The following is a 12,758-nucleotide window of genomic DNA, read 5'->3' as shown; positions in this document are numbered from 1 at the left end:
TTTAACTGCAGCAGCTTTAGTGGACGCTACTGGAGCTGGAATTACGCGGCTGCTGGCATGAGACTTGCCCTCCAATAGATCCTTGTAAATGGATTTAAAGTGTATTTATTCAAATTAGAGAGACAATTTAAATTAAAAAGCTTAGAGCTGCCTCCACCACAGGGGGGCTCGCTCGACCCACCAGCGGACAGGCACCAGTATTGGGAGAGGGGGGCTGGCCGTCAGGGTTCACGGCGGCTCTGACACAAACCCGGCGACACGGAGGTGGCACGGGCAGGAGCGGACTGAACGTGTCGGCTTCTCACTTTTTGGATTTTAGAAGGGCATGACATGCCTATATCTGTGTCTCCCCCTCCTTTTACTCCTCCACCTCTTTTCTTTTCGCATGACTATATGTACTTGTCACTTTTCCATGTGTTAGTTGTGTCTTCTGAGCAGTTTGTCAGCTTTTGGACACCTTTGAAGGTGTTTTCTATGTGTTTCTATGTGTTTTTGTTTGCCTGCCATTGGTTTTAACGGTGTTCGAAGGTGTTCGACGAACAGTTCGACGAACAGTTCGGCGAACACACGGGTGTTCGACGAACCGAACCGAACTCGAACACTACGGGGGTGGCTCAACACTAGTGGGCTCTATTACAGAGGGGGTTATAAGAGTGGTGGGCTCTATTACATAGGGGGTATAAGAGTAGTGGGCTCTATTACAGAGGGGGGTATAAGAGTGGTGAGCTCTATTACAGAGGGAGGTATAACAGTGTTGGGCTCTATTACATAGGGGGTATAAGAGTGGTGGGCTCTATTAGAGAGGGGGTATAAGGGTGGTGGGCTCCATTACATAGGGGGTATAAGAGTGGAGGGCTCTATTACAGAGGGGATGTAAGAGTGGTGTCCTCTATTACAGAGGGGGACATCAGAGTGGTGGGCTCTATTACAGAGGGGATATAAGAGTGGTGGGCTCTATTACAGAGTGGTATAAAAGTGGTGGGATATATTGCATAGGAAGTATAAGAGTTGTGGGCTCTATTACAGGGGGTATAAGAGTGGTGGGCTCTATTACATAGGGGGTATAAGAGTGGTGGGCTCTATTACATAGGGGGTATAAGAGTGGTGGGCAATATTACATAGGGGGGTATAAGAGTGGTGGGCTCTATTACAGAGGGGATATAAGAGTGGTGGGCTCAATTACAGAAGGGATATAAGAGTGGTGGGCTCTATTACAGAGAAGTATAAGACTGGTGGGCTCTATTACAGAGGTGGTATAAGAGTTGTGGGCTCTATTACATAGGGGGTGTAAGAGTTGTGGGCTCTATTACATAGGGGGTGTAAGAGTGGTGGGCTCTATTACAGACGAGATATAAGAGTGGTGGGCTCTATTACAGTGGAGTATAAGGGTGGTGGGCTCTATTACAGAGGCGATATGAGTGGTGGGCTCTATTACAGAGGGGGGTATAAGAGTGGTGGGTTCTATTACAGAGGGGGGTATAAGAGTGGTGGGCTCTATTACATAGGGGGTATAAGAGTGGTGGGCTCTATTACAGAGGGGGTATAAAGGTGGTGGGCTCTATTACAGAGGGGGGTATAACAGTGGTGGGCTCTATTACATAGGAGGTATAAGAGTGGTGGGCTCTATTAGAGAGGGGGTATAAGGGTGGTGGGCTCCATTACATAGGGGATATAAGAGTGGTGTGCTATATTACAGAGGGGATGTAAGAGTGGTGGGCTCTATTACAGAGGGGGTCATCAGAGTGGTGGCCTCTATTACAGAGTTCATATATGAGTGGTGGGCTCTATTACAGAGTGGTATAAGTGTGGTGGGCTCTATTACATAGGGGGTATAAGAGTGGTGGGCTCTATTACATAGGGGGTATAAGAGTGGTGGGCTCTATTACATAGGGGGTATAAGAGTGGTGGGCTCTATTACATAGGGGGGTATAAGAGTGGTGGGCTCTATTACAGAGTGGTATAAGAATGGTGGGCACTATTACAGACAGGGGTTATAAGAGTGGTGGGCTCTATTACAAAGGGGGTATAAGACTGGTGGGCTCTTTTACATAGGGGGTATAAGAGTGGTGGGCTCTATTACATAGGGGGTATAAGAGTGGTGGCCTCTGTTACATAGGGGGTATAAGAGTTGTGGGCTCTATTACATAGGGAATATAAGAGTGGTGGGCTCTATTACATAGGGGGTATAAGAGTTGTGGGCTCTATTACATAGAGGGTATAAGAGTTGTGAGCTCTATTACATAGGGAATATAAGAGTGGTGGGCTCTATTACATAGGGAATATAAGAGTGGTGGGCTCTATTACATAGGGGATATAAGAGTTGTGAGCTCTATTACATAGGGAATATAAGAGTGGTGGGCTCTATTACAGAGGGGGGTATAAGAGTGGTGGGTTCTATTACAGAGGGGGGTATAACAGTGGTGGGCTCTATTACATAAGGGGTATAAGAGTGGTGGGCTCTATTACAGAGGGGATATAAGAGTGGTGGGCTCTATTACAGAGGGGATATAAGAGTGGTGGGCTCTATTACAGAGTGGTGGAAGAGTGGTGGGCTCTATTACAGAGGGGATGTAAGAGTTGTGGGCTCTATTACAGAGTGGGGGTATAAGAGTGGTGGGCTCTATTACATAGGGGGTATAAGAGTGGTGGGCTCTATTACAGAGTAGGGATATAAGAGTGGTGGACGCTATTACAGAGGGGATATAAGAGTGGTGGGCTCTATTACAGACGCGGGCATCAGAGTGGTGAGCTCTATTACAGAGGGGATATAAGAGTGGTGGGCTCTATTACAGAGTGGTATAAGAGTGGGGGGCTCTATTACATAGGGGGTATAAGAGTGGTAGGCTCTATTACAGAGGGGATATAAGAGTGGTGGGCTCCATTACAAAGGGGATATAAGAGTGGTGGGCTATTACAGAGGGGTATAAGAGTGGTGGACTGTTACATAGGGGGTAGAAGAGTGGTGGGCACAATTACAAAGGGGATATAAGAGTGGTGGGCTCTATTACTTAGGGTGTATAAGAATGGTGGGCTCTATTACATATAAGGTGTAAGAGTGGTGGGCTCTATTACTGAGGGGGGTATAAGAGTGGTGGGCTCTATTAAAGAGGGGGTATAAGAGTGGTGGGCTCTATTACAGAGTGGGGTATAAGAGTGGTGGGCTCTATTACATACTGTGTATAAGAGTGGTGGGCTCTATTACTTAGGGGGTATTAGAGTGGGGGCTCTATTACGTAGAGGGTATAAGAGTGGTGGTCTCTATTACATAGGGGGTATAAGAGTGGTGGGCTCTATTACATAGGGGGTATAAGAGTGGTGGGCGCTATTACATAGAGGGTATAAGAGTGGTGGGCTCTATTACATAGGGGGTATAAGAGTGGTGGGCTCTATTACATAGTAACATAGTAACATAGTAACATAGTTTGTAAAGCCGAATAAAGACTTGCGTCCATCAAGTTCGACCTGTTAGTTCTGTAATTGCTAAAGTTGATCCAGAGGAGGGCAAAAACCCCAAATGATTTGGCCAATCTTCATCTGAGGAAAAATTCCCTCCCGACTCTGAAACCAGCAGTCAGAATAAATCCCTGTATCAACCTACTATTTTATTTTATTTTTAAGTATATGCTGAAATCTGCCTGGTATCTAGAAATGCATCCAGTCCCCGCTTGAACTGGTGTAGTGAATCTGACATTACCGTCTCCTCACTCAGTGAATTCCATATTCTCACTGCTCTTACCGTAAAGAACCCCTTCCTATGCTGGTGCTGAAACCTTTTCTCTTCCAGTCTTAGTGAGTGCCCTCTTGTTACCGTAATATCCCTCCTTTTGAACAAATCCCGGGCAAGATCTCTATACTGTCCCCTAACATATTTGTACACATTTATTATGTCCCCCCTCAACCTTCTCTTTTCCAGGCTGAATAGTCCTAGTTTTGCCAACCTCTCTGGGTATTGCAGTCCCTCCATTCCCTTTATTAATTTTGTTGCCCTCCTTTGTACCTTTTCAAGCTCATTTATATCCTTTCTATATATTGGGGCCCATAACTGAGCACAGTATTCCAAGTGTGGTCTGACCAGTGCTTTGTACAGTGGAAGAACAATGTTCTCCTCCTTTGCAGCTATACCTCTTCTGATACATCCCATTACCCTGTTTGCCCTTACAGCAGCCGCCTGACTTTGGGCACTCCAATTTAGTTTGCTATCAATCAAGATGCCCAAGTCCTTCTCCATCTCTGAATTCCCCAATGATTTCCCATTCAGTGAGTACTGGTGACTTCCATTTTTCCTTCCCATATGTATGACCTTACATTTCTCCTCGTTAAACCTCATTTGCCATTTAATGCTCCACCTACCCAGCTTATCCAAATCCCTCTGTAGGTCTGCACTGTCCTCTTTTGTATTAATTGTTTTACATAACTTTGTGTCATCTGCAAATATTGATATTTTACTATTTATCCCGTTGACTATGTCGTTAATAAAGATATTAAATAACATTGGGCCTAGTACAGACCCCTGTGGTACCCCACTAGTGACGCTTACCCAATCTGAGTATATTCCATTTATAACCACCCTCTGCCTTCTATCCTTTAGCCAGTTAGCTACCCACTTGCAGACATTTTCCCCCAGCCCCATCATTCTCATTTTGTATACCAACCTATTATGTGGCACGCTATCGAACGCTTTTGAGAAGTCGAGATACACGACATCCACTGGTTCCCCCTGATCTACTCGAGAGCTAACCTCCTCGTAGAAGTCAATCAGGTTTGTTTGGCAGGAGCGATTCCTCATGAATCCATGTTGGTTCGGGGTTAATAGATTATTAGCATCAAGATGCTCCGTAATTGCCTCATTAATGAAGCCTTCAAAAATTTTGCCCACAACGGACGTCAGACTCACCGGCCGATAGTTTCCGGCGTCACTTTTCGCTCCCTTTTTGAATATTGGCACTACATTCGCCTGTCGCCAATCAAGTGGCACAGACCCAGTCTCAACAGAGTCCTTAAATATAAGATATAACGGTCTGTCTATCACATTACTTAGTTCCCTTAGTACCCGTGGGTGTATGCCATCAGGTCCTGGTGATTTGTTTATTTTAATGTTACTGAGGCGTTTCTGTACCCCAGCTTGGGTTAGATTTGTCATACTTAGTGGAGGATTAAGTTTGTCACTTCTCATTTCGCCTGTTAGTTCTTTTTCCTTTGTGAAAGTTGACGAAAAAAATTTATTTAATAGATTAGCTTTATCCTCATCTTTCTCTATGATTTTGCCTTCATCACTTTTTATCGGTCCAATATTATCCGATTTAATCCTTTTACTATTTATATACGTAAAGAACAGTTTGGGATTTGATCTACTTTCCCTAGCAATACGTCTCTCTGTTTCCTCCTTCGCTATTTTTATTTGTTTTTTGCAGGTTCTCGTTTTTTCCTTGTAACACATTAGTGCCTCCTTACTGTTTTCCTGTTTTAATCTCTTGAATGCCTCTTTTTTGCTATTTAACGCCCCTTTTACGTTCTTGTTCAACCATATTGGTTTCCTCTTATTTCTTGTCCTTTTATTCCCATACGGTATATACCTCTCGCACTGAGTATTCAGAATTCTTTTGAAGGTTTCCCATTTACTATTCGTATTCCTTTGATTAAGAACTTTGTCCCAGTCAATAAGTTGAAGGTTTTCTTTCAGCTGATCAAACTTCGCCCTCCTAAAGTTTAATGTTTTTGTTGTTCCTTTATTGACAACCCTACTGAAGGGCATTTTGAAATTGATAATATTATGATCGCTATTACCTAGGTGCCCCCCTATCTGTACCTCAGTTATTCTATCAGGCCTATTAGTCAATATTAAGTCCAACACGGCCTTCCCTCTCGTTGGTTCCTGCACTAGTTGGGAGAGATAATTATCCTTAGTATTTGTCAAGAACCTTTTTCCTTTCTGAGATCTACAGGTTTCTGTTTCCCAGTCAATATCCGGATAGTTGAAATCCCCCATTACAATCACCTCATTATGTTTTGCTACTTTGTCTATTTGTCCTAATAGCAGTTTCTCATTCTCCTCTGTTATATTGGGTGGCTTATAGCAGACCCCCAGTAATATTTTATTATTATTTTTTGCCCCCTCTATCTCTACCCACATGGACTCGACCCACTCTTCTCCCTCTCCTATATCTTCCCTTAGTCTGGGCTTTAGACGTGACTTTACATATAAGCAGACTCCTCCGCCCTTCCCCTGTTTCCGGTCCCTTCTAAATAAACTATAATCTGTTAAATTTACCGCCCAGTCGTAGCTATCGTCTAGCCAAGTCTCTGTTATACCTACGATGTCATACCTCTCCTCCGATATAAGCGCCCGCAGCTCATCCGCCTTATTGGTCAGGCTTCTTGCGTTGGTCAGCATGCAAGATAAAACTTTGGGGTTATTTAGCATCCTATTCTTCTCTAACGATCTAACTGTACTATCCCCACCCCCCTCTCCACCCTCATTATATTCACTTCTCCCCTTCCCCCTTGCTTGCCTCACATCCCACCTATTTCCTTGGTTTCCCCCCCCCGTCTCTAGTTTAAAAACTCCTCCAACCTATTAGCCATCTTCTTCCCCAGCACCGCTGCACCCTCCCCATTGAGGTGCAGCCCGTCCCTACGGTAGAGCCTGTAGCCGACAGCGAAGTCGGCCCAGTTCTCCATGAACCCAAACCCTTCTGCCTTGCACCAACTCTTTAGCCACTTATTCACCTCCCTAACCTCCCGTTGGCGCTCCTGTGTGGCTCGCGGGATTGGTAGTATTTCTGAGAAAACTACCTTGGAGGTCCTTGCCCTAAGCTTCCTACCTAGATCCCTGAAATCATTTTTAAGGACCCTCCATCTACCACTCACTTTGTCATTGGTGCCAATGTGGACCATGACCGCTGGGTCTTCGCCAGCCCCACCCAGTAACCTGTCAACCCGATCCGCGATGTGCCGGACTCGAGCGCCAGGGAGGCAGCACACCGTTCGGCGATCCCGGTCTTTATGACAGATTGCCCTGTCTGTCCCCCTAATAATAGAGTCACCCACTACCAGGACCTGTCTAGCCTGCCCTACACTTCCCCCCTCCCCCTCATTACTGGAGCATACACTCCCCCGGCGAGGGTATAAGAATGGTTGGCTCTATTACATAGAAGGCATAAGTGTGGTGGGCTCTATTATAGAGGGGATATAAGAGTGGTGGGCTCTATTACAGAGGAGTATAAGAGTGGTGGACTATTACATAGGGGGTATAAGAGTGGTGGGCTCTATTACAAAGGTGGTATAAGAGTGGTGGGCTCTATTACAGAGGGGGTATAAGAGTGGTGGGCTCAATTACAGAGGGGATATAAGAGTGGTGGGCTCTTTTATAGAGGGGATATAAGAGTGGTGGGCTCTATTACAGAGTGCTATAAGAGTGGTGGGCTCTATTACAGGGGGGGTATAAGAGTGGTGGGCTCTATTACATAGGGGGTCTAAGAGTGGTGGGCTCTATTACAGAGGGGATATAAGAGTGGTGGGCTCTATTACAGAGGGGATATAAGAGTGGTGGGCTCTATTTCATAGTGGTATAAGAGTTGTTGGCTCTATTACATAGAAGGTATAAGAGTGGTGGGCTCTTATAGAGGGGATATAAGAGTGGTGGGCTCTATTACAGAAGAGTATAAGAGTGGTGGGCTCTATTACAAAGGGGTATAAGAGTGGTGGACTATTACATAGGGGGTATAAGAGTGGTGGGCTCCATTACACAGGGGGTATAAGAGTGGTGGGCTCTGTTACAGTGGTGTATAAGAGTGGTGGGCTCTATTACAGAGGGGATATAAGAGTAGTGGGCTCTATACAGAGTGGTATAAGAGTGGTGGGCTCTATTACAGAGGGGGGGTATAAGAGTGGTGGGCTCTATTACAGAGGGGATATAGCAGTGGTGGGCTCTATTACAGAGGGGATATAACAGTGGTGGGCTCTATTACAGAGCAGTATAAGACTGGTGGGCTCTATTACATAGGGGGTGTAAGAGTGGTGGGCTCTGTTACAGTGGAGTATAAGGGTGGTGGGCTCTATTACAGAGGAGATATAAGAGTGGTGGGCTCTGTTACAGTGGAGTATAAGGGTGGTGGGCTCTATTACAGAGGCGATATGAGTGGTGGGCTCTATTACAGAGGGGGGTATAAGAGTGGTGGGTTCTATTACAGAGGGGGGTATAAGAGTGGTGGGCTCTATTACAGGGGGTATAACAGTGGTGGGCTCTATTACATAGGGGGTATGAGTGGTGGGCTCTATTAAAGAGGGGGTATAAAGGTGGTGGGCTCTATTACAGAGGGGGGGTATAAGAGTGGTGGGCTCTATTACAGAGGGGGGTATAAGAGTGGTGGGTTCTATTACAGAGGGGGGTATAACAGTGGTGGGCTCTATTACATAGGGGGTATAAGAGTGGTGGGATCTATTACAGAGGGGGTATAAGGGTGGTGGGCTCTATTACAGAGGGGGTTATAAGAGTGGTGGGCTCTATTACATAGGGGGTATAAGAGTGGTGGGCTCTATTACAGAGGGGGGTATAAGAGTGGTGGGTTCTATTACAGAGGGGGGTATAACAGTGGTGGGCTCTATTACATAGGGGGTATAAGAGTGGTGGGCTCTATTACACAGGGGGTATAAGGGTGGTGGGCTCTATTACAGAGGGGTTTATAAGAGTGGTGGGCTCTATTACATAGGGGGTATAAGAGTGGTGGGCTCTATTACAGAGGGGGGTATAAGAGTGGTGAGCTCTATTACAGAGGGAGGTATAACAGTGTTGGGCTCTATTACATAGGGGGTATAAGAGTGGTGGGCTCTATTAGAGAGGGGGTATAAGGGTGGTGGGCTCCATTACATAGGGGGTATAAGAGTGGAGGGCTCTATTACAGAGGGGATGTAAGAGTGGTGTCCTCTATTACAGAGGGGGGCATCAGAGTGGTGGGCTCTATTACAGAGGGGATATAAGAGTGGTGGGCTCTATTACAGAGTGGTATAAGAGTGGTGGGATATATTACAGAGGGGGTTATAACAGTGGTGGGCTCTATTACATAGGGGGTATAAGAGTTGTGGGCTCTATTACATAGAGGGTATAAGAGTGGTGGACTCTATTACATAGGGGGTATAAGAGTGGTGGGCTCTATTACAGAGGGGGTTATAACGGTGGTGGGCTCTATTACATAGGGGGTATAAGAGTGGTGGGCTCTATTAAACAGGGGGTATAAGGGTGGTGGGCTCCATTACATAAGGGATATAAGAGTGGTGTGCTCTATTACAGAGTGGATGTTAGAGTGGTGGGCTCTATTACAGAGGGGTATAAGAGTGGTGGGCTCTATTACAGAGGGGATATAAGAGTTGTGGGCTCTATTACAGAGGGGGGGTATAAGAGTGGTGGGCTCTATTACAGAGGGGATATAAGAGTTGTGGGCTCTATTACAGAGGGGGTATAAGAATTGTGGGCTCTATTACAGAGGGGGGTATAAGAGTGGTGGGCTCTATTACAGAGGGGGTGTAAGAGTTGTGGGCTCTATTACAGAGGGGGGGTATAAGAGTGGTGGGCTCTATTACAGAGGGGATATAAGAGTGGTGGGCTCTATTACAGAGTGGTATAAGAGTGGTGGGATATATTGCATAGGAAGTATAAGAGTTGTGGGCTCTATTACATAGAGGGTATAAGAGTGGTGGGCTCTATTACAGAGGGGATATAAGAGTGGTGGGCTCTATTACAGGGGGTATAAGAGTGGTGGGCTCTATTACATAGGGGGTATAAGAGTGGTGGACTCTATTACATAGGGGGTATAAGAGTGGTGGGCCCTATTACATAGGGGGGTATAAGAGTGGTGGGCTCTATTACAGAGTGGTATAAGAATGGTGGGCACTATTATAAACAGGGGTATAAGAGTGGTGGGCTCTATTACAGTGGAGTATAAGGGTCGTGGGCTCTTTTACAGAGGGGGGGTATAAGAGTGGTGGGCTCTATTAAAGAGGGGATATAAGAGTGGTGGGCTCTATTACAGAGGGGGTATAAGAGTGGTGGGTTCTATTACAGAGGGGGTATAACAGTGGTGGGCTCTATTACATAGGGGGTATAAGAGTGGTGGGATCTATTACAGAGGGGGTATAAGGGTGGTGGGCTCTATTACAGAGGGGGTTATAACAGTGGTGGGCTCTATTACATAGGGGGTATAAGAGTGGTGGGCTCTATTACAGAGGGGATATAACAGTTGTGGGCTCTATTACAGAGGGGGTATAAGAATTGTGGGCTCTATTACAGAGGGGGGGTATAAGAGTGGTGGGCTCTATTACAGAGGGGATATAAGAGTGGTGGGCTCTATTACAGAGGGGGTATAAGAGTGGTGGGATCTATTACAGAGGGGGTATAAGCGTGGTGGGCTCTATTACAGAGGGGGTATAAGAGTGGTGGGATCTATTACAGAGGGGATATAAGAGTGGTGGGCTCTATTACAGAGGGGGGGTATAAGAGTGGTGGGCTCTATTACAGAGGCGATATGAGTGGTGGGCTCTATTACAGAGGGGGGTATAAGAGTGGTGGGTTCTATTACAGAGGGGGTATAACAGTGGTGGGCTCTATTACATAGGGGGTATAAGAGTGGTGGGATCTATTACAGAGGGGGTATAAGGGTGGTGGGCTCTATTACAGAGGGGGTTATAACAGTGGTGGGCTCTATTACATAGGGGGTATAAGAGTGGTGGGCTCTATTAAACAGGGGGTATAATGGTGGTGGGCTCCATTACATAGGGGGTATAAGAGTGGTGGGCTCTATTACAGAAGGGATATAAGTGTAGTGGGCTCTATTACAGAGGGGATATAAGAGTTGTGGGCTCTATTACAGAGGGGGTATAAGAATTGTGGGCTCTATTACAGAGGGGGGGTATAAGAGTGGTGGGCTCTATTACAGAGGGGATATAAGAGTGGTGGGCTCTATTACAGAGGGGGTATAAGAGTTGTGGGCTCTATTACAGAGGGGATATAAGAGTGGTGGGCTCTATTACAGTGGATTATAAGGGTGGTGCGCTCTATTACAGAGGCGATATGAGTGGTGGGCTCTATTACAGAGGGGGGTATAAGAGTGGTGGGTTCTAATACAGAGGGGGGTATAACAGTGGTGGGCTCTATTACATAGGGGGTATAAGAGTGGTGGGCTCTATTACAGAGGGGATATAAAGGTGGTGGGCTCTATTACAGAGGGGGGTATAACAGTGGTGGGCTCCATTACATAGGGGATATAAGAGTGGTGTGCTCTATTACAGAGGGGATGTAAGAGTGGTGGGCTCTATTAGAGAGGGGGTATAAGAGTGGTGGGCTCTATTAGAGAGGGGGTATAAGGGTGGTGGGCTCCATTACATAGGGTTTATAAGAGTATTGTGCTCTATTACAGAGGGGATGTAAGAGTGGTGGGCTCTATTACAGAGGGGGGTATAACAGTGGTGGGCTCTATTACATAGGGGGTATAAGAGTGGTGGGCTCTATTACAGAGGGGGTATAAGGGTGGTGGGCTCCATTACATAGGGGGTATAAAGTGGTGGCCTCTATTACAGAGTGGTATAAGAGTGGTTGGCTCTATTATATAGGAAGTATAAGAGTTGTGGGCTCTATTACAGGGGGTATAAGAGTGGTGGGCTCTATTACATAGGGGGTATAAGAGTGGTGGGCTCTATTACATCGGGGGTATAAGAGTGGTGGGCTCAATTGCATAGAGGGTGTAAGAGTGGTGGGCTCTATTACAGAGGGGTATGAGAGTGGTGTTCTCTATTACAGAGGGGTATGAGAGTGGTGGGCTCTATTACAGAGGGGGTATAAGAGTTGTGGGCTCTATTACAGAGGGGGTATAAGACTTGTGGGCTCTATTACATAGGGGGAATAAGAGTGGTGGGCTCTATTACATATTGGTTATAAGAGTGGTGGGCTCTATTACAGAGGAGTATAAGAGTGGTGGGCTCTATTACATAGGGTGTGTAAGAGTGGTGGGCTCTATTACATAGGGGGTATAAGAGTGGTGGGATCTATTACATAGAGGGTATAAGAGAGGTGGGCTCTATTAGAGTGGTGGGCTCTATTACATAGGGGGTATAAGAGTGGTGGGATCTATTACATAGAGGGTATAAGAGAGGTGGGCTCTATTACATAGGGGGTATAAGAGTGGTGGGCTCTATTACATAGAGGGTATAAGAGTGGTGGGCTCTATTACATAGAGGGTATGAGTGGTGTGCTCTATTACATAGGGGGCATAAGAGTGGTGGGCTCTATTACAGAGAGAGCATAAGAGTGGTGGGCTCTATTACATAGGGGGTATAAGAGTGGTGGGCTCAATTACACAGAGGGTGTAAGAGTGGTGGGCTCTATTACATAGAGGGCATAAGAGTGGTGGGCTCTATTACATAGGGGGTATAAGAGTGGTGGTCTCTATTACATAGAGTGGGGTATAAGAGTGCCGGGTTCTATTACAGAGGTGGGTATAACAGTGGTGGGCTCTATTACATAGGGGGTATAAGAGTGGTGGGCTCTATTACAGAGGGGTTATAAGGGTGGTGGGCTCCATTACAGAGGGGGGTATAACAGTGGTGGGCTCTATTACATAGGGGGTATAAGAGTGGTGGGCTCTCTTACATAGGGGGTGTAAGGGTGGTGGGCTCCATTACATAGGGGATATAAGAGTGGTGTGCTCTATTACAAAGGGGATGTAAGAGTGGTGGGCTCTATTACAGAGGGGGGTATAACAGTGGTGGGC

Source organism: Phyllobates terribilis, unplaced genomic scaffold, assembly GCF_046119375.1.
Source record: "Phyllobates terribilis strain yellow unplaced genomic scaffold, ASM4611937v1 Scaffold_2__4_contigs__length_985480577, whole genome shotgun sequence".
Taxonomy (NCBI): Eukaryota; Metazoa; Chordata; class Amphibia; order Anura; family Dendrobatidae; genus Phyllobates; species Phyllobates terribilis.
The sequence above is the reverse complement of the archived record's forward strand: the minus strand, read 5'-3'. Positions refer to the sequence as shown.